Below are 21,090 nucleotides of genomic sequence, written 5' to 3'. Positions count from 1 at the left end.
ATACCCATTAACCATTCCCACCTACCCCATTCGGCCCCCTACTATGCTTGCCAGCCTCTGGTAACTGTCCTTCTACTCTCTGTCTCCGTGAGTTCAATTGCTTTGATTTTTAGATCCTATAAATAAATGAGAACACGCAATGTTTGTCTTTCTAAGCCTGGCTTATTTCACTTAACATACTGATCTCCAGTTCCATCCATGTTGCTGTAAATGACTAGATCTTATCTTTTTATGACTGAAGTAGTCCATTGTGTGTATGCACCACATTTTCTTTATCTATTTATCTGTTGATGGACACTTAGGTTGCTTCCAAATCTTAGCTATTGTAAACGGAGCTGTAACAAACATAAGAGTTCAGAAATCTCTCTAATATAATGATTTCCTTTCTTTCGGGTATATAGCCAGCAGTGGATTTGCTTGATCACAGAGCTGCTCAATTTTTAGTTTATTGAAAAACTTTCAAACTTTTCTCCATAGTGGTTGTACTAATTAACATTCCCACCAACAGTGTTTGAGGAGTTCCTTTTCTCCACATCCCTGCCAGCATTTGCTATTGCCTGCCTTTTGTATAAAAACCATTTTAACCATTTTAACTGGTATGAGGTAACATCTTAGTGTAGTTTTGACTTGCATTCCCGACCATCAATGATGTTACGCACCTTTTCATATGCATGTTTGCCATGTGTATGTCTTTTGAGAAATGTCTATTCAAATTTTTTGCCCATTTAAAAAATCAGATTATTAGATATTTTTTCCTACAGAGTTGTTGGATCTCCTTATATATTCTGGTTATTAATCCCTTGTCAGACATGTAGTTTGCAAATATTTTTTCCCATTCTGTTGGGTTGTCTCTTCACTTTGTGGATTGCTTCTTTGCTATGCAGAAGGTTGTTAACTTGATATGATTTCATTTGTCCATTTTTGCTTTGGTTGCCTGCACTTGTGGGATATTGCTCAAGAAATCTTTCACTGATGTTTTACGGTTTTCATTATAGAGATCTTTCACTTCTTTTGTTAATTCTTAAATATTTAATTTTATGTGTGGCTATTTAAATGGAATTAATTTTTATTTCTTTTTCTGAGTGCTCACTGTTAGCATATAGAAATGCTACTGATTTCTGTATGTTGATTTTGTATTCTGCAACATTACTGAATTTGTTGATCAGTTCTAATAGTTTCCTTGTGGAGGCTTTAGGTTTTTCCAAATGCAAGATTATATCATCAGCAAACAAGGATAATTTGAATTCTTACTTTTCCATTTTGATGTCCTTTATTTTTTCTGTTGTGTGATTGCTCTAGCTAGGACTTCCAGTATTATATTGACTAACAGTGGTGACAGTGGACATCCTTGTCATGTTTCAGATCTTAGAGGGAAGGCTTTCAATTTTTCCTCATTCAGTATAGTACTAGCTGTGGGTCTGTCATATATGGCTTCTATTATGTTGAAGTAAGTTCCTTCTATCCCCAGGTTTTGAGGATTTGTATCATGAAGAGATGTTGAATTTTACCAAATGCTTTTTCAGCATCAATTGAAATGATCATATGGTTTTTAGCCTTCATTCTGTTGATACGATGTATCACTTTCATTGATTAGCTATGTTGAACCATCCTTGCATCCCAGGGATAAATACCACTTAATTATGATTAATGATATTTGTAATCTATTTTTGAATTTGGTTTGCTAGGATTTTGTTGAGGATTTTTGTATCAATGTTTATCAGTGATACTGGCCTGCAATTCTATTTTTTTATATGTCTTTGTCTGGTTTTGGTATCAGGGTAATACCGGCCTTGTAGAATGAGTGCAGAAGTATTTCCTGCTCCTTTGTTTTTTTGGAATAGTTTCAGTAGAATTGGTAATACTTCTTAAAATGTTTGGTAGAATTGAGCAGTGAAGCCATCATATCTCAAAGTTCTTGTTTTCTGTTGTTGTTGTTGTTGTTTTTTGTTTTTGTTGTTGTTTTTAACTGGGAGACTTTTTATTATGACTTTAATCTTGTTATTGCTCTCTTCAGGGGTTTTGGATTTCTTCTCAGTCCAGTCTTGGTAGGTTGTATGTGTCTAGGAATTTATTTATTCCTTCTAGATTTTCTAACTTAATGGCATATAGTTGCCCTTACTAGCCACTAATGATCCTTTGAATTTCTGTGGTTTCAGAAGTAATGTCTCTTTTATCATTTTTGATTGTATGTATTTGGATCTTTACCCTTTTTATTCTCAGTCTGGTTAAAAGTTTGTCCATTTTGTTTAACTTTTCAAATAACCAACTTTTTAACTAATTCTTTCTATTGTGTTTTTCATTTCATTTTTATTTATTTCTGTTCTAATCTTTATTATTTCTTTTCTTCAAGTAATTTTGGGTTTGGTTTGTTCTTGCTTTTCTAATTCTTTAAGATGCATTACATTGTTCATTTGAAATTTTTCCTTCTGTTTTGGGAAGAAACTTAAAGCTATAAATTTCCCTCTTAGTAGTCATTTTGCTGTATTACATATGTTTTGGCATGTTGTGTCTCCATTATCATTTAAGAAATTTTTCAATTTCCTTCTTTTTTCATTTACCCACTGGTCATTTAGGAGCATATAGTTTATTTTCCATATATTCATATACTTTCCAATATTCCTCTTGTTATTAATTTCTAATTTAATTCCATTGTGGTCAGAGAAGATGCTTGATATTATTTCCATTTCTCTTAATGTTTTAAGACTTGTTTTGTGACCTAATATATGGTTTATTTTGGAGAATAATCCATGTGCAGAGGAAAAGAATGTGTATTCTGCAGCTCTTAGATAAAATGTTCTGTAAATATCTATTAGATCCATTTGGTCTACAGTGTAGATTAAGTCTAATATTTCTTTGTTGATTTTCTGTTGGGAAGATCTGTCTCACAATACAAGTCTACAAGTCGGATATTGAAATCTCAGCTAAATCTCTCTTTACCTCTAATAATATTCCCTTTATATGTCTAGGGGCTCCAGTGTTGGGTGCATGTATATTTAAAATTATTTTATTCTCTTGCTAAATTGTCCCCTTTATCATTACATAGTCTTCTTTGTCTCTTCTATAGTTTTGCTCTTAAAATCTATCTTGTTTCATATAAGTATAGTGACTGCTGCTCTTTTCTGGTTTCCATTAGCATGGTATACGTTTTACCTTCCCTTTATTTCAGTCTATGTGTGTTTTCATAGGTAAAATGTGTTTCTTGTAGGCAACAGATCAACGGGCCATCTTTCTTAATCCATTTAGCCAAACTATGTCTTTTGTCTGAAGCATTTAGTCAATTTATATATCTGATGTTATTATTGATAAGTAAGGACTTACTCCTGCCATTTTGTTATTTGTTTTCTGGTCATGACTTCCATCTTTCTTTTCTTCCTACCTTCCTCTAATGAAGGTGATTTTCTCTAGTGATGTAATTTTTAGATTTCTGCTTTTTTGTATGCATTCATTGTATGTTTTTTGGTTTGAGGTTACTATGAGGCTTGCTAATACTATCTTATAACACTTTGTTTTAATCCGATTACAACCTAACACTGTTTGCATAAATAGACAAACAAAAATAGACTAATACAAATGCCACACCCTAATTTCATCCACCAGTTTTTTTTAACTTTGTTGTTTCTATTTATATACTATTGTAATGACTATGTCTTGAAAAGTTATTTTAGTTATTATTTTTGATTGGTTCATTATTGAGTCTTTCTACTTAGGATAAGAGTAATTTACATACCACATTTACAATGTATAATATTTTCTGTTTTTCTGTGTATTTACTGTTACCCAGGAGTTTTATGCCTTCAGGCAATTATTTATTGCTCCTTATTGTCCTTTTCTTTCTGATAGACATATTCCCGTTAGCATTTCTTGTAGGACAGGTATTGATGAAATCCCTCAGTTTTTGTTTGTCTGGGAAAGTGTTTATTTCTCCTTCATGTTTGAAGGATATTTTTGCTGGATTTACTATCCTAGCATAATTTTTTCTCCATCAGCATTTTAAATATGTCAGGCCACTCTCTCCTAGCCTGTAAGGTTTCCACTGAAAAGTCTGATGCCAGACATATTGGAGTTCCATTGTATGTTATTTGTTTCTTTTCTCTTGCTGCTTTTAGGATGCTTTTTTAATCCTTGATCTTTTGGAGTTTGATTAGTAAATACACTGAGGTAGTCTTCTTTGGGTTAGATCTGCATGGGGTTCTATAACCTTCGTGTACTTGAATATTGATATCTTTCTCTAGGCTTGGGAAGTTTTCTGTTATTAACCTTTTGAATAAACTTTCCATATCTCTTTCTCTACCTCCTCTTTCAAAGCCATTAACTCTTAAATTTGCTGTTTTGTGGATATTTTCTAGATATTTCAGATATGCTTCATTTTTTAGTCTTTTTTCTTTTTTCTTCTCTGCTTGTATTTTCAAATACCGTCTTCAAGTTCACTAATTCTTTCTTCTGCTTGATCAGTTCTGCTATTAACAGACTGATATATTCTTCAGTATGTCAAATGTGTTTTCAACCCTAAAATGTCTGCTTGTTTCTTATGATTATTTTAATCTCTTTGATATATTTATCTGATATAATTCTGAATTCCTTCCCTGTGTTACCTTGAATTTCTTTGAGTTTCCTCAACATAGATATTGTGAATTCTCTGTCTGAAAGGTTACATATTTCTCTATGATTGATGCCTGGAGGCTTATTTAGTTCATTTGGTGAGGTCATGTTTTCCTGGATGGTCTTAATGCTTGTAGATGCCTGTTATGCCTGGGCATTGAAGAGTTAGGTGTTCATTATAGTCTTCATTGTGTAAGCATATTTGTAGATGTCCTTCTGGGAAAGGCTTTCCAGATATTTGAAAAAACATTATATGTTGTGATCTAAGATGTTTCTGCTTTGGGGGCACCCCAAATCAGTAACATCATGACTCTTGCAGACTCATAGAGGTACCGTCCTGATGGTCTTGGAGAAGATCTGGAAGAATTATCCGGATTACCAGGCAGATTCTTGCTCTCTTCTCTTACTTTCCCCTAAACATAGTTTATCTGTTCTGAGCCACCTAAAGCTGGAGGCACAAAACACAAACACTCCTGTGGCCACCAGCACTATGACTGCACTGGGTCTGACCTGAAGTCAAGACAACACTGGGTCTCACCCAAAATCTGTTGTAACTACTACCTGGCTAACACTCAAGTCCCTGGACTTCTAAAACCAGCAGGTGGCAAAGCCAGATAGGCCTTTGTCCTTTCCTTCAAGGTGATGTGGTCCCTCAGGTGTTGGGTGGGTCCATAAGCGTCATCAAGGAGTTAGGGAATAGAGTAAAAAACCTTAGATGTCTACCTGGTATTCTATTGTATCGCAGCTAAAATGGCACACAAACCACAACATACACTTCTTCCCATGCTTCCCTCTCCTTTCCAAAGACAGAGGAGCCTCACTCTGTAGCTACTGCCACCCCAGGCCACAAAGAGTATTGCCAGACTACTGCCGATGTTCCCTTAAGGCCCAAGCTCTCTTACGTCAACTTGTCCTTAATGCTGGCTGGCCTGGTCTTCACCCTTCAGGGCAACGGGCTTTCCTCTGTTCCAGGGTAGGTTCACAAATACCCATCCAAGAGTCAGTTCCTGGAACTGGGGACCCCAGGAGCCCTCTTAGTGCTGTACCCATCTGTGGCCATGCTGGTGCAAAGTCATAGTCCCCTTTACTTTTCCCTCTGCTTTTCTCAGGCAGAAGGAGTTTTACCCCAGAGCCACCACAGCTGGTAACATGCTGAGTCCAGCAAGTCTCAGAGGCTCACCCAAGACCCTTGATATAGTACCTGGGTATTGAAGCTAATGATTCAGGGCCCCATCAGATGATAAATGCTTCCAGGACTGTATCATTTTCCTCAAGCAAGGGGTTCCCTTCTGACCCAGGGAGTATCCAGAAATGTCATCCGGAAACTAGAGTCTGGAACAGTGCCTTCAAAACTATGACCAGTACCCTATCCTGCTCTGACTGAACTGGTATCCTTCGTGCAAGACAAAGTCCTCCCCACTCTTGCCTCCCTTCTCTTTAAGTGGAAGGAAGGGGTCTCTTTGGAGAAGTGGGCCATGCAGCCTGGAGGGGTAATGCCAGTACTCCCTTAGCTACCCCAACCCCCCGGTCCACTGTCTCTGGATCTAGTTCAGTACTAGGGCTCACCTAAGTTTCTAAGTTTTGCAGTTTTTACGGCCTAGACTGCCTTTCAAGTTTACTTGGAGATACAGAGTGTTGTACCCTCGGTGGTGAGGTCTGCAGGCACTCAAGCTCAGACCACTGGGATCAGTTATTCTCCTCTGGCTAGAGCTGGTTTAAATGCTCCCTTCCTGGGTGGGGATCTGCTGAGTTTGGTCTGCTTTTCCTTTCTGTTCTAATAGGACAGCACTAAGTTTCATGCCTCACAATGTACCAGTAGGTAGCTAGTCAGACCTGATAAGGGCAGGAGAGGGCTCCTCAGAAACTAACAGGAATGTCAAGCGACCATGACATGATGGTCAGGCAGTTGTCACACTGTTTCTCCAAAATAATAATTGGTTTCAGCCAGCACCAGGGAAAGGCAGTCTCACAATAAATAGAAACACCTGACACTGATGATCAGGAGCTTTCCAATACGCTCTCAAGAGTTGGGCAAGTGGGCTCAAGGATGGGCATTAAGAGGGAAAATGGCAGAATTTAACTGGTATATGACCTCTTAGGGACATTCAACTGGTGAGAAAAGATTGCCTCAAGTACGAACGCATGCAACTCCAGTAAACACACGAAACATGCTCCCTTCCCAAGTGCTTGCAGGCCACTGTGCATGCACAGCCCACCCCAAGGGAAGAATCAGGGGAGAAAGAACACAAGACCCTGGAAGTATGAAAATATACAAAACCCCAAGTCAAAAGGTCAAACCGTGAGCGTGTCTTTCAAATCACCTGCTTGGCCCTCTTCCAGCTGTACTTTTCTTCCTTTCATTCCTGCTCCAAAGCTTTTTAATACACTTTCACTCCTGCTCTAAAACTTGCCTTAGTCTCTCCTTTTGCCTTATGGCCCTCTGTCAAATTCTTTCTTCTGAGGAGGCAAGAATTAAGGTTGCTGCAGATCCATATGGATTCACTGCAGGTAACAACAACTGCTGTGTTCTCCCTTCCCCAGCACCCAGAGATGCTTTCTGCACCACATCGCTGCTGCAGGGGGATGGGGAAGGCATGGCATTGGCAACTGTTTTCTCTGTCTCTTCAGTGCCTCTTTCAGCAATATGAAGTTAAAACCGGGTACTATGGGGGCTCACCAGATTTTTGGTTCTTAGGAAGATGTTTTTCCTTTGTAGATACTTGTTAATTTTGGTGCTGCTGTTGGGGGGATGATCAGTGGAGCTTTTATTCCACCACTGTGCTCCACCCTCTGAATCTCACATTTTGTGTGGCTCCTGCACATTTTTGAACATTAATACATTTGTATATGTTTTCTGTTAATCTGTTCATTGTCAATTTATTTCATCAGATAGTCAATCAAATCTTCATAGGGAAAATTTAAACTTCCCTATATATTTTCTATGCAAGTGGAAATATAAGGTTGTAGGTGAGAACCTGAGTACAAGAGCAAAAAACAAAAAGCAGAATTCACATCCCATTTTCACTGTGTGAACCTGGATGCTATTTAACCTCAATTTCTTCATCTCTAAAATAATGTATTAATAACAAGCCTCAGAGTGCTGTTTGAGGGTAAAATAACAAGTAAAGTATAAGGCATATGATGATTACACAATAAACCATCTGTTACTATTATCTATAAATGTTTACTATGACATATTATTATGACCAATTTACTATTTTTAAAAAGACTCAAGGTATTAAATTCTATGTCATAGTTCACCGTGTTGGAAAACCACAGTCCCTGTCCCTTTAACTCCAAAGTGTATTTTTCCTCCAAGTGCAAATATAGATATATTAGTTTTTTTATTTTTAAATTTCAGCATTCTATATCATCAAGTTCTGGGAAGAAATTAAAAACAAACAAACAAAAGCCTGATGGTTACTCTTTGTCCTTGATAGAACATATGTTAATAGCTAATGAAATCCAAGCAGAATGTCCTGCTTCAACCTTTTCATCTTCAAATCCATCTAGTCCTGGCTGTCATGCACCAACAGGAAATACCTAGGATGCTTCTTTGCCACCTAAATTTGCTTGTTTGTCTCTTTCTCCCTTACTAGGCCTGCATTAACATATTCTTTCTTTTATGAAAAAATATTCAAATGCACACAGGAAGCAAAACACTTAATCCACTCTAGTAGGTCTGTGAGACATATGGCCTGTGGAGTAATTTAATCCAGCCCACCATGGAACCTGAAAATTGCTTCTTCTATCCCCTGCTGTATCCAAATCTGAATGCAGGAAGAACAGTCTCAAACACAAGAGCTCCTCAGTGCTGTTTCTAAGGGGCAAGGCCAGAGAGGTGTGCAACAGTAGGGGTTTATGAATTCAATTTACTCATATTCAGAGCAATGCAAGAGAAATAACTGTAGTTCTCCTCTCCTTTAAAGAACTCCGGGTTAGAATAGAAAGAAAGAATTCAAAGCTTCTAACTCATTTAGAGAAAACAGAGGAGCCAGACCTGACCCGGGACAGAAGGAGACCTTCTGAAATTTCAAATAGCTCCCGTTGATAACCAATCCCTTGATGAGACAAAACTGACATTATCACCTTTTCAATAATGATGGTGCTTTCTGCTAACTGCACCCCTCCACACATATACTTTAAAACTTAGTGATTTCTGCTGTTTTATGTACACACTTTAAGAGCTGATAATTTTTAAGATTCTTTAGGGAAAAAATACTATATAAACGTGCCTAAACCTTTGTAAAAAGGGTTTTGGATATTCTTCTTTGAGTACATGTGATTAAAATACTTAATGATGTCTTTGCAAAAATGACTACATTTTAAGAAGTTACATCCCTTATAATAGTCTCATTAATTTGTTCTCTCACAACGCACACTCCAATTTATTTTTTATATTATTTTATCTTTCTTGGGTTTCTTAGTGGGTGTTCATTACCCATAGGGCTAGAGCATGTCCAAGCATGAATATCACAATTTCATTAAGTCAATTCAGTGGCCAAGAAATGTAGTTCTTCATAAAATATTAGACATCTCCAAGAGACACAGTTTGGTAGAGATATTTTCAAAGATTAAAATAGTTGTTTTTTTTTTTTTAATTCAGCAAGCCATCATCATTATACCCTAGAACATAGCAAGGCACGCAGAAGATGGCATACAAGGCTCCCTAACTGCATGCCATTGCTGAATTTGGAATTAGAGAATCTTTTGCCTTATCTTGGCACTGTCTCTTCATGTAGCTATCCATTCAGTTACTCTATTTACAAATAATTTTTGGATATTTTTATATCTGTAGATGCTGTATGCAAATATGAAAAGCCAAAGTCTCTGAGGGCTAGTTTAATGGATTAGTCATCTCTTATTTGCTGTCTGAACCTAGCCACATCACTTACACTCCCTGAGTTCCAGTTCTTGCATTTACTAAATCGGGATACTACTACTTCATAGCCTTACTGTGAGGATTAAATAAAATTATCTATGTAAAATGCCTCGTACATCTAAAATATTCAAAAAATATTGGTTGGTGATTATTTCCCTGCTCAATGTAAACAGAACACAGTGACTATGATGTTATTACCCTTATCTCTCTTAATTTTCGATGACCACCTTCTCACTAAAAAATGACCCTTAACCAATGTCTCTTTTTTATGTAAAAACTACATTAAACTTTGCACATCCAGTCCATTGCATTTCCTTCCATTCTCATCCTTGTGGGGGCGGGGAGGGAAATTCTTCCATATCATGGAAATCTCTATAAATTTTCCACACCTGTACTTTCCCAAGTCAAAAATTTTCTTATATAATTTACTTTAATCTCACTTTCTAAGGACTCAATTTAGTGGTAAAATGAGAGGCTTTCGCAGGCAGATCTGCTGGTGACTATTACCAATTCCTATGACATTTTTGATCTTCATCCATACAATAAATAAAATACTTATTTAATGATGAATTATGAAAATTAGAAATGAACTGTGCATACCTTACCTATGTGATCAAAGTCAACATCAACAATGATAAATCATGTTCAAAATATGTACATTTAACATAATATAGCAAAAATGGCACTTCACAACCGTGGTCTTAGTCCCCAAGGAACGTAATACCTGTGTAACGATGAGAAAAACATCAGAAAAATCCCAATGAAAGGACATTCTACAAAATACCTGACTAGTACTACCCAAAACTGTCAAGGCTATCAAAAAACAAGGAAAGTTGCAAAAACTGTTACAGCCAAAATATTAAGCAGATATGACTTTTAAATATAATATGGTACATGGATGAGATCCTAAAACAATAAAAAAGGGACACTTGATAAAAACTAAGAAAGTCTAAATAAAGTAATAAAGTATGAACACCAGTTAATAATATGGTTCATTAATATTAGCATGGTACATTTGCTACAATGTTATCAATAGAAGAAATTAGGTGTGGCACATCTCAAAACTCTCTGTATTATTTTTATAATTTTTCTGATTGTGAATCAGAAAAATTTAGAATCACCATTCTAAAAATAAAGTTTATTTTAAAAAGGGATGGCACATGCAAATAACTAGAAATATTGCCTCAGATATAATAAGTGCTCAAATAAATGGTAGACGTTATTATCACTATTATGTAATTGACTGGAAGGCAATTAACCCCAAAATTACAAAAAGTTATTTTTCATTAATATGCATATGATTTAAGAATGTCATGAGAGCAAAAAGTAAATATTGAAAGAACAGCATCAAAGACATCTATTCCGATATTTCAATTAATAAACTAATCTGTTTCAATCTTCCTGGGTGTGATAGTTAGTTTTATGTGGAATTTGACTGGGCTAAAGGATCCTCAGTTATCTGATACAACATTATACCTGGATGTCTGTGTGAGAGGGTTTCTGGATGAGATCAGAAATTGAATTGGTAAGCTGCATAGAGAAGACTTCCCTATCTATGTGAGTGGGTATCATCAAATCCACTGAAGGCCTAAATAAAACAAAAAAGCTGAAGAGTGAATTCACTCCCTCTGCATGAGCTAAGGCATCCATCTTCTGCTCTCAGATATCAGAGCTCCTGGTTCTTGAGCTTTCAGAATTATACTGGAACCTATACACCATTGGCTCCCTGACTGTCAGGCCTTTGGTCTCAGACTAAACTATACCACCAACTTTCCTAGCTCCCCAGGGGACAGATAGCATGGGACTTCTTAGCGTCATGTATAGGCTTCATAGCCTATAACTGCATGAGCCAATTCTTTCCCTTCCCCTCCCCTCCCCTCCCCTTCCCTTCCCTTCCTCTCTCTCTCTCTCTCTCTCTCTTTCTTCTTTTTTTTTTAAATTCAAGGTCTTGCTCTGTCGCCTAGGCTGGAGTGCAGTCATGTAATCAAAGCTCACCACAGGCCGGGCGCGGTGGCTCAAGCCTGTAATCCCAGCACTTTGGGAGGCCGAGACGGGCGGATCACGAGGTCAGGAGATCGAGACCATCCTGGCTAATACGGTGAAACCCCGTCTCTACTAAAAATACAAAAAAAAAAAAAACTAGCTGGGCGAGGTGGCGGGCGCCTGTAGTCTCAGCTACTCGGGAGGCTGAGGCAGGAGAATGGCGTAAACCCGGGAGGCGGAGCTTGCAGTGAGCTGAGATCCGGCCACTGCACTCCAGTCCGGGCGACAGAGCAAGACTCCGCCTCAAAAAAAAAAAAAAAAAAAAAAAAAAAAGCTCACCACAGTCTCAAACTCCTGGGCTCAAGCAGTCCTCCCACTTCAGCCTCCTGAGTTCCTGGCACTACAAGTATATACCATCAAACCCAGCTATTTAAAACAAATTATTTGTAGAGATGGGGTCTCACTATGCTGCCCAGGCTGGTATTGAACTCCTGGCCTCAAGTGATCCTCTTGACTAGGCCTGCCAAAGTGCTGGGACTTCAGGTGTGAGTCACTGTCCCCAGCATGAGCCAATTCTTATGGTAAATCTCGCCTCTCTCTCTCTCTCTCTGTGTATATATACACACACATATATATACAAACACACACACACACATATATACACACACACATATATATACACACACACATATATATATATACACACACACACACACACATCCTAATATACTGTGTTAATGTAGATAGCTAGGTCAGCTATTTTTACTACTCTGAAACCAAAATGTACATTTGCCTAGGTCCACTGACCATGATCTTACTTCTGTAAGCATTTACAGTGAGATTTACATGTGTTCTTAAACGTAATTAATGGCCTGAACAACCTATTAAATCTTCTTAAATTTTGGTTCCTTCTTCATCAAAAGGTTATAGTAGCATGAACCTCATGAACATGTGAGAATTAAATACAGCAATCTGTAAAACGATCTAAATAGTGATGTTTAAATAAAGAGGTGTTCAAAAATTTCTTTCATAATTTTTTGGCCTAGAAAATGCAGACATATTTAATTTTGTGTACATGTAGCTCACACACTTATAGGTACACATATATTTTATTTTCTACATTTGAGGAGCTCCTCAAATTTTGCTTTGTCCAAGGAGTCTCCCTTGATTAACCTGAAAAGACACAGAGATATTTTTCAGCACCATACTAGAAATAGAAAGTGTGAACATTGCCATTAATAGGCTTAATAAACATTAGTGTTTGCATACACTATACACAAATATATTCAGCCATTTACTGCACAAGCATCTCAAGAGGGGCTTCTATGTGTCAGAAGCTCCCAAGTGATGGAAACAGAGAGAGAAATATTCTCCATGTTCTGTCTTAAAAGGACCTCAATAATATGAGTAAACAAATATCCAAACACAGATGTTAAGTTCAAAAAACTAAGGTACATACACACAATTGAGTAATATTCAGCAACAAAAAGAAATGAGGAAGATCTCTGTTATTTAATACATAGTGATACATTGTTAAGTAAAGAAAAAGAGTATAGAGGCTTCAAGATGACTGAATGAAATCATTTCACTCCAGCCTTCTCCACTTAGAAGAACCAAAATAGTGTATAGACGGTCATATTTTGAATACATTATCCACAAGAGAATGCTGGAATTCAACAAAGAAGTGACAAAAAGCATCAAAAGGAGAAGTGAGAGAAGCAGTCTGCCTGGCTGGCATCAGCTGGCAGCCAGGAGTGACTTCCAAATACAGGGAAAGGGTAAGTGACAGACTTTCAGTGTCCCACATCCTGACTGTGGAATCATGCAATCCTGGCTACGGAGAACCTTTGACCTTTGTTCCCCTGTCCTGTGGTCTCCTGGCAGCTTTCTTGGTCCCGAAAGTAACATAGGAAGCTGCCAGCAGACCGTGAGACAGAATTGCTCCAGAGAGGAAGCTCATGTTTGGTCCCACACCCTTTTCCAGACCTAAGCCACTACAGCAAGGTGCCATTTTCAAACCTAGCCTTTGGCAGACTGCATGCTGTCCTGGAGCCCAGTGACACTGGGACTGAGGTATTACAGAAACTTGGACTGTCACTACTAGAATTGGGAAGCAAGCTGGGAGTCCTCCTGCAGCTGGGATTAGAGAGCAAATGAGGCATGAGTTGCAGCTACCAGTGCCAGGAAGTAAGCACCACTGGAATGGAGACTGGAATATGAGCAGAACATGAGTTGCTGCTGGGACTTGGTTGCCAGTTGGGTGAGGCTCCTGCAACTGGGGAGGAGCAAGAACTAGGTGGGCTACTGCCAGCAGGTTTGGGGAATAAGACCTGCTGGGACTTGGGCATGTGTGTTCTCCAACTGCCAGCCCAGGCTGTGGCCATCAAGGACGGCCCTGCCCTCTCCAGTGGCAGGGCCTCAGCATGACTACTACTGCCCTTCACCAGAGCATTATACCTGGGATCTGAGGATTGCCCTACCCCTGTCCATCATGGCTGGTGCCTGCTCTTGCCATTGAAGGGCCTGAGCACAAGCTTGCCTAGTCCAGCTTCAACCCCCTTCTTTGAGAACCATCTCCTTCTTTGAGACCCTGAGATCCAGGGGATTGACCAACCCAATCCACCATCTTGGGCACCTAAGTATTCATCCCAGGGGTCTGATGTGGGGCTTAAATTCCCAGCCATGACCAACTCAGCTGTGAATTATGTGCAAGTACTACCAGCGTTCCTCACAATTGGTGGGCCCAGTCTGTCTTAGTCACTGCTAACATCAATGCATACCACCCAAGACTCATAGAATCATCTTGCCACTGCTATTGCCATCACCCATGCCATGCCAGCTTCCCAGAGGCCAAAGAACCTGCCTATCCACCCAGTTCCACTGGTGCCACTACTGGCATCCAAGCATGCCACCTGGAGGCCCAAGAATTAGCTCAGTGGTAACCACCAAAACAGGTATCAGCATATACCGCTCTGGGCACAAAGATAAGTATGCTCAGCCCACTGCTGCCACCACTGGGGCCTGAAGACTTGCCCATCTGGCATTCCAATACCTAGCACAACTTCACTATACCCTAACTCACTGAGAAAATCACCGACACCACTAACACTACCTACAATGAAAGAAATCATATAGAGATTACACTACTGAATGCACCCAGGATCAAAGCCAAATTACCCTACCCAACAGCATATATACATCTTCAAGAAAAAGTCCTCACCTATAAGAGTAAACCCAAAAATAGGAAAAAGTGACTGTTATACCAGGTGCACAGATAACAACATAAGGACACAGGAAATATGAAAAAGTAAGAAAATATGACACCTCCAAAGGAACACAATAATTCCTCAGCAATACATCTTAATCACAAAGAAACTTTTGAAATCACAAGTAAAGAATTCAAAATACTGATCTTAAACAAGCTCAGTGCAGTACAAGAAAATTCTGAAAAAAGATAAAAAGAAATCAGAAAACCAATTCAGAATATAAATAAGAAATTTACCAAAGAGATAGATAGTTTATAAAGGAACAAAACAGAAATTCTGAAATTGAAGAAATCATTAAAATAAATACAAAATAATTTTGAAAGCTCCAAGAGACTTGATGTGGAGTAGAGATGGCAAAATAGAAACCTCACCATTTGCCTCCTCACCACTACAGTTCCATCAAATTTTAACAACTATCTGTATACAGAAAAGTACTGTTACAAGACCTAAAAATCAGGTGAGCAATCACAGTACATAGTTTTAACTTACTGTCACTGATAGAGGCATTAAAGAGGATAGGAGAGACAGTCTTAAACCACCAACACCACCCCTACCCCATGTCCCAGAAGCAGCCATTCAGCGTGGAGAGAGAGTTTGTAAACTTGGGGGAGGGAGAGCACCTAAACTGGGGCACTTTACATTGAACTCAGTGCTGCCCTTTCACAACAGAGAGCAAAGCTGTGCTGGTCTCAGCCAGCACCTGTGCATGGAAGGAACATTTGGTCTAGACTTAGCTAGAGAGGAATTCCCCATCTCAGTGGTTGGAATTTGAATTTCCCAACAAGCCTTGCCACCATAGACCTAGGTAAACTTGAAAGGTAGTCTAGGACACAAGGACTGCAATTCCTAGGCAACTCCTACTGCAGGGCTGGGCACAGTGCCAGTGGACTTAGGGGTCATGGGACCTAGGGAGATTCCAGCTTAGGTAGCTAAGAGAGTGCCTGTGCCACCCCTCCCCAATCTCAGGCAGCACAGCTTACAGAAATGAAAGTGATTCCTTCCTTCTGCTTAAGGAGAGGAAAGCAAAGAGTAAAGAGGATTTTATCTAGCATCTTAGATATCAGGTCAGCCATAGTAGGATACAACGGAGGGCAGAGTCATGAGGACCCTACTCCAAGCCTGAGCTCCCAGACAACATTTCTAAATACAGCCTTGGTCAAAAGGGAACATACTACCTTGACAGGAAGGAACCAACCAACAGGAAGGATTCATCACCTGCTGACTACAGAGCCCTTGGACCCTGAATAACCAGCAGCAGTACATAGGTAGTACCCCATAGGCCATGGTCAGTACATTCCTAGTGGTGGTGGCAACAAGGATACTTGCATCACTACATCCCCAGTTTAAGGCGGCTCAGCAGAGAGAGAGAGAGAGAGAGAGAGACTCTATTTGTTTTGGTGAAAGTATGGGAAGAAAACAAGAGTCTCTGCCTATAATCCAGAGAATTCTTCTAGATCTTATTCAAGACCACCAAGGCAGTGCCTCTATAAGTATGCAAAAACACAGCATTATTGGGATTGGAACTCAAATCCCTTTGAATAGCTGAAAAGCCATCCCAAGAAGGATGGGCATAAGGAAACTCAAACTGTGAAGACTACAATAAATACCTAACTCTTCAATACCCAAACTAAACAAACATCTACAAGCATTAAGACCATCCAGGAAAACATGACCTCATCAAATGAACTAAATAAGGTACCAAGGACCAGTCACAGAGAAACAGAAATATGTGAAGTTTCAGATAGAAAATTCAAAATAGCTATGTTGAGAAAATGTAAAGAAATTTAAGATAACACAGAGAAGGAATTCAGAATTATATCAGATAAATTTATCAAAGAGATAGAAATAATTAAAAGAATCAAGCAGAAATTCTAGAGTTAAAAAACACAATTGACACACTGAAGAATGCATCAATCCCTCAATAGCAGATGTGATCGAGCAGAAGAAAGAATTAGTGAGCTTGAAGACAGGCTACTTAAAAATACCATCAGAGAAAAAAAAAAAAAAAGCAAATTAAAAAAAATGAAGCACACCTAAAGGATTAAGGAAGCAGCCATAAAATGGCATATTTAAGAGTTATTGGCCTTAAAGAGGAGGTAGAGAAAGAGTTAAGGCCTAGATTCTTTATTCAAAATAATATCAGAGAAGGTCCCAGACCTAAAGAAAGATAGCAACATTCAAGTACAAGAAGGTTATGGAAAACAAAACAGATTTAAACCCAAAGAAGATTACCTTAAGGCATTTAATAATGAAACTCTAAAATGTAAGGATAAAGAAAGCATCCTAAAAGCAGCAACGGAAAAGAAACAAGCAATACACAATAGAGCTCCAATATATATGGCAGCAGACATTTCAGTGGAAACCTTATAGGCCAGGAGAGAGTGACACAGCATCTTTAAAGTGCTGAAGGGAAAACAAACCTTTACCCTAGAACAGTATGTCTGGTGAAAACATCCTTCAAGCATGAAGGGAAGTAAAAACCTTCCCAGACAACCAAAAGTTGAGGGGTTTCATAAATACCAGACCTTTTGTACAAGAAATGCTAAAGGAAGTGCTTCAATATGAAAGAAAAGGAAGTTAATGAACAAGAAGAAATCATCGGAGGGGACAAAACTCACTGGCAATAGTAGGCATACAGGAAAACACAGAATATTATAACACTGTAACTGTGCTGTATACACTACTCAGTGTAAAAAACTAAATGAGGAAAATCAAAAATAATAACTACAATAACTTTTCAAGACACAGGTTAGTAAGACATAAAGAGAAACAATAAAAAATTAAAAAGTGGGAGGATGAAGTTAAAATGTAGAGTTTTTATTAGTTTTCTTTTGGTGTGTTGTTTGTTCATGCAATCACTGTTAAGTTTTCATTAGTTTAACATAAAGTATAAAATAGTAGTTATTAGTCTCATGGTAACCTCAAATCTAAAAACATATAATAGACTCCCAAAAATGAAAGGTGAGAAATTAAGTCACACCACCAGAGAAAATCACCTTCACTTAAAAGAATACAGGAAGAAAGGAAATACTGAAGAGAACAAATAAAATAATAGGCAGGAGTGAGACCCAATTTATGGATTGGGTCTCACTCAATTTGATGGATTTAGTCCATCAAATATAAATGGACTAAATTCTCTAATCAAAATACATAGAAGTTGCTTAATGGATGAAAAAAACAATAACCAGTGGTCTATTGTCAACAAGATACACACTTCACCTATAAAAATACATATAGACTGAAAATAAAGAGATGGAAAGGATATTTCATGTCAATGGAAACCAAAAAAGAACAGAAGTTGCTATATTCACATCAAACAAAATAGATTTCAAGACTAAAAGTATAAGAAGGGACAAAGAATAAATAATGAAATGAAATGAAATGAAATGAAATGTAATTATATAATGAACAAGTGTCAATGAAGCAAGAGTATTTAACAATTGTAAATACACAGGCATCACAGTGGAACACCCAGATATATAAAGCATACATTACTAGAGATAAAAAGAGAGATAGACCTCAAAAAAATAATAGCTGGAGACTTCAATCTCTCACTTTCAGGATTAGACAGATAATTCAGATGGAAAATTAACAAAGAAACAACAGCCTTAATCTGTACTATAGATAAAAGAGACCTAATAGATATTTACAGAACATTTCATCCAATGGCTGCAGTATACACATTCCTCCTCAGCACATGGGTCATTCTCAAAGACAGACCATATGTTAAGACACAAAATAAGTATTAAAACTTTAAAAAATGGGCCGGGCATGGTGGCTCACACCTGTAATCCCAGCACTTTGGGAGTCCGAGGTGGGCAGATCACGAGGTCAGGAGATCAAGACCATCCTGGTTAACACGGTGAAACCCCATCTCTACTAAAAGTACAAAAAAATTAGCCGGGCATGGTGGCAGGCGCCTGTAGTCCCAGCAACTTGGGAGGCTGAGGCAGGAGAATGGTGCGAACCCAGGAGGTGCAGCTTGCAGTGAGCCAAGATTGCGCCACTGCACTCCAGAATGGGTGACAGAGTGAGACTCCGTCTCAAAAAAAAAAAAAAAAAAATTTAAAAATGAAATATTATCAAGCATTTTCTTGGGCTACAATGGAATTAAACTGCAAATTAATAAAAGGAATATTGGAAACTATACAAACACATCAAAATTGAACAATATTCTCCTGAAGGAGCAATAAATAATTGAATAAACGAATAAGGAAATTGAAAATTTTGTTGAAACCAATAATGGAAACACGATATATCAAAACCTATGAGATACTGCAAAATCAGTATTAAGAGGGAAACTTATAGCTGTAAGTGCCTACCTTAAAAAAGAAAAATTTTAAATAAATAACTTAATGATCCATCTTAAAAAACTAGGAAAGCAAGAGCAAATCAAATCCAAAATGAGTAGAAGAAATAATAAAGATTGGCTCAGAAATAAGTAAATGAAATGAAGAAAACCATACAAAAGATCAATGAAGCGAAAAGTTGATCTTTTGTAAAGACAGACAAAATTGACAAACGTTTGCCCAGACTAATGAGGAAAAAAAGGGAGATGACCCAAATAAATAAAATCAGGCATGAATAAGGAGACATTACAACTGATACTGCAGAAATGCAAAGGATCATTAGTGGCTACTATGAGCAAATATATGTCAATAAATTGGAAACTCTGGAGGAAATGGGTAAATTCCTATACACATACAACCTGCGAAGATTGAACTTAAAGAAATCCAAGACCTGAACAGACAAATAACAAGATCAAAGTTGTTATAAAGTCTCTCAGCACAGAAAAGCTGGAGACTCAATAGCTTCACTGCTGAATTTGACAAAATATGTAAAGAACTAACACCAAACCTCCTCAAACTATTCTGAAAAATACAGGAGGAGGGAATACTTCCAAACTCATTCTGTGAGGCTAGCATTACTCTAATACCAAAACCAGACAAGACACATTAACAAATATAAATATAGGACAACATCACTGATGAATATTGATGCAAAACTCCTCAACAAAATCCTAGCAAATCAAATGCAAAAACACATTAGAAAGATCACTCATCATGACCGAGTGGGATTTTTCAAAATCATATGCAAATCAATCAACGTGACACACCATATCAATAGAATGAAGGACATAAACCGTATGATTATTTCAACTGATGTTAAAAAAGCATTTGATAAAGTTCAACATCCTTTCATCAAAAAAATCCCCAAAAATTGGTGTAGAAGAGCGTACCTCAATATAATAAAAGCCATATATGACAAACCCACAGCTAGTATCATACAAAATGATACTAGTTCTAAGATTGGGATTATGAAAAGGATGCTCACTTTCATCACTGTTATTCAACATAGTACTAAAAGTCCTACTTACGGCAATGAGACAAGAGAAAAAAAATTAAAGGGCATCCAAGTTGGAAACAAAGAAATCAAATTACCAGAGATGAGATGAGATGATGCTATATTTGGAAAAGCCTTAAGACTCCACCAAGAAACTATTAGAAATGATAAACAAATTCAGCAAAGTTGCAGGCTACAAAATGGACATATAAAAATTGGTAGCATTTCTATATGTTACCAGAGAACAATCTGAAAAAGAAATTTAAAAAGTAATCCCATTTACAATAGCTACACATAAAATTAAATACCTAGGAATTAACTAAAGAAGTAAAAGGTCTCTACAGTAAAATCTGTAAAACACTTATGAAATAAATTGAAGAGGAAAACAACAACATGGGGAAATATTTCCTGTTCATGGATTGGAAGGATCAATATTGTCAAACATTTAATGTTAAATGTCCATACTATCCAAAGCAATCTACAGATTCAATGCAATCCCCATGAAAATACCAATGATATTCTTCACAGAAATAGAAAAAAACTAAAATGTATATGACAAAAGACCCACAGTAGCCAAAGGTATCCTGTCAAAAATAACAAAACTAGAGGACTCACCTAACTTCAAGTTATACTACAGAGACATAGCAAGTAAAACAACATGGTGCTGGCATTAAAACAAACACATAGACCAATGGAACAGAATAGATAATCCAGAAACAAATCCACATACCTATAGTAAACTCTCTTCTGACAAAGGTGCCATTAACATACATTGGGTAAAAGACAGTCTGTTCAATAAATCTTGCTGGGAAAACTGGATATCCACATGCAGAAGAATGAAAACTATACTTTTGTCTGTATCCATAGACAAAAATCAAATCAAGATGGATAAGCACTTAAATCTAAGACCTCAAACTATGAAACTACTATAAAAAAACTTTGGTGAAACTCTCCAGATTACTTGGACTAGGCAAAGATTTCTTGAGCAATATTTTACAGGTGTAGGCAACCAAAGCA

This window comes from Piliocolobus tephrosceles, chromosome 14 (assembly GCF_002776525.5).
Source record: "Piliocolobus tephrosceles isolate RC106 chromosome 14, ASM277652v3, whole genome shotgun sequence".
NCBI lineage: Eukaryota > Metazoa > Chordata > Mammalia > Primates > Cercopithecidae > Piliocolobus > Piliocolobus tephrosceles.
This window is presented reverse-complemented; position numbering follows the sequence as displayed.